At 30.7% G+C, this 4128-nt stretch overlaps 1 long non-coding RNA gene across 1 annotated transcript; it reads left to right on the top strand.

The window, feature by feature from the left end:
- Positions 1-481: 481 nt before the first annotated feature.
- Positions 482-2180, top strand: LOC145603665 (uncharacterized). The gene is made up of 3 exons (XR_014104889.1): positions 482-599; positions 1235-1287; positions 1945-2180. It is a non-coding gene; the product is annotated as an uncharacterized LOC145603665 (long non-coding RNA).
- The last annotated feature ends 1948 nt before the right edge of the window (positions 2181-4128 follow it).

Below are 4128 nucleotides of genomic sequence, written 5' to 3'. Positions count from 1 at the left end.
GAGGTCGAAACTTCTTTTAAGGGGAGTAGACTGTAATACCCCGTATTTTAAGTCATTTAACAATTATTAAATATGGATTTTCCGATATATTTTATCATACAAAATAATTATATGATAATTTATACCTATATTTGATGATGATATTAATTATACAACTCAATTTGGAAACTTGTCGTATCGAAACCAGATTTTCAACCATTAATAGTTTGTATCCAATTCAGTCGGCAAAAATACAAAATTCGCTATTTCAATATACATATATATATATATATATATATATATATATATATATATATATATATATATATATTTAAAAAAAAAAAAAAAAATTTATTAGAGCATGTCGGCAAGAGGGGAAAACCCACCCACTTGCCCACTTGCTTCCTCCATTAATGATGAAGAGTGAAATAGCATCAAGGATGCTCTATAAATAGCCATATACATGGCTACTTCACTCTATCTTCTTCTCTAAAATCCTCTTCATACTTCCTCTTCCAACTAGCTTCTCCCCTCTACACCACCCTCCCATAGCCGTGCACCACCAGTCGGCGACCCACCGACCACCACAAGAGCAGCCCCCTCCTTCCTTGTATTGCACCGTAAGCCATAACTTCTTTCTCTAGTACTACTTCTTCTTCTTCTTCTTCTTATTACTACTATTATTATTATCATTGTTGTTGCTGTAAGTATTGTAGTTGTTGTTGTTGATATTTTGCTACTATTACTACTACCTACGTACTACCTTATTATTATTATTATTATTATTATTATTATTATTATTATTATTATTATTATTATTATAAGCATGACTAGTACTCCTACTTTATACTACTAGACTACTACTACTCACTACTACTTACGAAAGTAGTACTACTACCTTATTATTATTATTATTATCATTATTATTATTATTATCATTATTATTATTATTATTATTATTTATGTTAGTATTGTAGTTGTTGCTGCTGAGTTGCTACTACTACAATCACTACTATCATACTACTACTTACCTACGTATCACCACTACTACTCTTATTATTACTAATAGCATTATTATTATTATTATTATTATTATTATTATTATTATTATTATTATTATTACGGATAGTTAAAGATTATTTTATAAATACAAGTGTTAATAAATTGGTCATGCACAACTAGTCAAAGTCGGTATTTTAAGTCATCGTATCTATGGGTTGAAAAGTATTTGATTAGGATTATTGGTTTGTTATAGGAGGAATTTCGAGTTCGAAATTAGGAGCTCTGTAATTGTGTGCAAAGATCGAGGTACGTACATGTGGCTAGATCTTTTATAAAGTGGCTTTTATATGCAACGTGATTTACATGTTAAGTGATTTCGAACCATGTTTAAATAAATATATTTTGGTGAAACATGTTTTAATCATTTAATCTCAAATGTTTAAATATTTCATATGGTTGATTATAAACTTATATTGATATTCAAGATGTTTTAAAAGGAGGTTTTATCATCCCGAGTATGGGATATTGGAAAGTTTATTTATCAGGATTTATTCCTTGGATCTTTGGATTTTTAACTCCCACTACGCGGAGTAAGTTGAAGACTATGGGCTTTGTATGACCTAGTCTTTCCCCTTGATAGCACTATGTAAAGGAGTTACTAGCTTGGGGGGTGTGCACACTTAGGTGGTAAAATAATTTACGAAAATGAGGATTGATCCATCCTATTCGGAATTATCTTTGGAAAGTTGGTTATTTCGGAAATTGGTTCTTGACAAGTTTTTATATATGAATTTCTATTTATCAATGGTTTGGATAAAGTATGATTTATTAAAGTTGAATCTATTCGAAAGCATGTTTAATTAAATTGAATTTACATGTCTAGCATTTGTATGTACTTAGCATTTTGGCTAATGCGTATTTGTTTTGTTTTGGCTTGGCCCTACTTATCATTTTGATGAGTAGATAGGTGATGGCGATCGGACAACGTGAACTATGTGCTGCATTGGGAACCATGGGCGGTGATCACCTAGTTTAACTTAGTTAACATAGTATTAGTGGCGTAGTAACTTTGAAAGTGTATCAAACTATTATTACTACTATTATTATCATTAATGAAAGTAAAGTACTATTTCCGCTGCAAAACTCTGTTAAGCCTTACGTAATCACGTGGCGGTAATACTCCCATGTTACTCCCTAAGTTGGATTATTATTATTAATATTAGAGAGTAATTTGGGGGTGTTACAGTATCATTATAATATTTTTTTCCTGATATATAATCAATTACCATAATATGTTTTTACAAAATAATAAATATACCCTAATATGTTTTTACAAAAAACATTTCAAATATGTACCCATATTACCTATATTCTCAACACAAACTTTTATAGGTTACTCAATAAGAGGTAACTTGGTCAGGGGTTACTTGGTCAATCAGGGGTTACTCGGTCGGTCAGGGGCTGTTTGGTCAGTCAAGGGTTACTTGTGTGTTAGCTAGCCACATGTTGTATTCTCAAACTCACTCCGCTTTTTAATTCTTCCTTCATTTATCCACGTGTGGAGTTTTAGGAGAAATGGGAGAAAGTAATAAAATAGGGAGGTTAGTGGAAGGTATATTGGAGGAGAGATAATCTAAAGGTAATAAAATATAATTCTATTGGGTCCCATTACTTGAGAGAAATGAATTAAGTATTGTAAAAGCTATCCAAATAAAAAAAAAAAAATGGGACAAGTATTTAAAAAACAGCTAGAAATGAAAGTAAAGCAAGTATTTAAAAATGGAGGGAGTAATTTGGAATAGTCCACATAAAGCATTGTGTCTTTTTAAGTTCATTCACCCATATACCATAATGTAATCATATTATTTGTACGTTTTCTATGAATTGTATTAATTCACCCATATACCTAAAGCATATATTTTGAAAGTATTACTTACTTCATTTCTCCTAGCACATATGTCGAAATCGTTAATAAGTATAGTTTATAACAAATGAAAATAAATTAATTAATATGGGAGGATTTTTGTTTCCCACTAGAGTTTCTCCCTGAGGAGGGTTTTTCTAGCCTCCGTTACTAGTTGTTTTCTGCTTTTCTGAAGGTTTTCTTTTACTCTTCTCCTTTTTCTTCGTCTTTTTCATCTATTTTCTTCTGGTCTCTTTTGTGAATCTATGTAGGGGCTTCCAGCGATGTTTTACCAGTGGTAATCCCCAAAAAACTTTTTAATTGCTTTCAATGAATGGATCTCATCTTCGAGATGATAGTTATTCTACTAGGGTTAATTTCTTTTTTTGTTTGTCTGCCGAAAATTGAAGATTTAGGGTTTCATAATCCCTGAAAGTATCCAAAAGACCATATGAATATTTTCACTCAAACAACTATTCATCAGTGGATCTCAAGTCGAATTAGTTCTAACTCACATATTGTATTGCTTCGGATAAAGTTTTTTTTAATTATTAAGGCGATCGTTGATTGAATTTGCGATGTATCTAATTCTAAGGTGATTTATATTTGTGTTGGAATTCTAATTTTCCTAGGAATTGTTTGTAAGTGTCGTTTGACTATCTTTCATTGATGAAATCTTTTTTCTTCTTATAAAAAAAAACAAATGAAAAAAAATAATTTATTCATTTAGACATTTTCAATAAGTACTGACAAGACTATATTTTTTTTAAGGTATAAATCACAAACATTAGTCTAAGTAGGTTAAGTAAAATAGTGCAAAAATTTCTAATGGGGAAAACAAAGGGAGTAATAAATAGTGATAGTTTACTACAAATTAAAGATGTTGTATGACTTGTTGAATTATTAAGGGAAAAGATAGTAAATTATGTTGCATTAATTAAATATGAAAGAAGCCTTAAATAGGCAACAAACAAACCAACTCTAGCTAAAATAAAGGAAACACTAATGGGATCATGGTCCACGAAACAAACTGCTATGCTAATACTTAGAAAATGGATTATAGGATTCCTAACTAACAAAAGACCACTAACAAAGAAATAGCATGTTCTTATCCTAAACTTTAGGAATACTTTGAATCAATCCAACATGACTCTTCAGTTTTCACAAACTCTCATTCATTTTCCAGGAAGTCCATCCGATTCACCGGAACTTAGCTCTTTGCATCCAACTTGTGTAGGCGTGTA

Source organism: Chenopodium album, chromosome 22 (assembly GCF_948465745.1).
Source record: "Chenopodium album chromosome 22, dcCheAlbu1.1, whole genome shotgun sequence".
In the NCBI taxonomy this organism is placed as follows: Eukaryota; Viridiplantae; Streptophyta; class Magnoliopsida; order Caryophyllales; family Amaranthaceae; genus Chenopodium; species Chenopodium album.
Note: the sequence above shows the minus strand (reverse complement) of the source record. Positions and strands in the feature narration are given on the sequence as shown.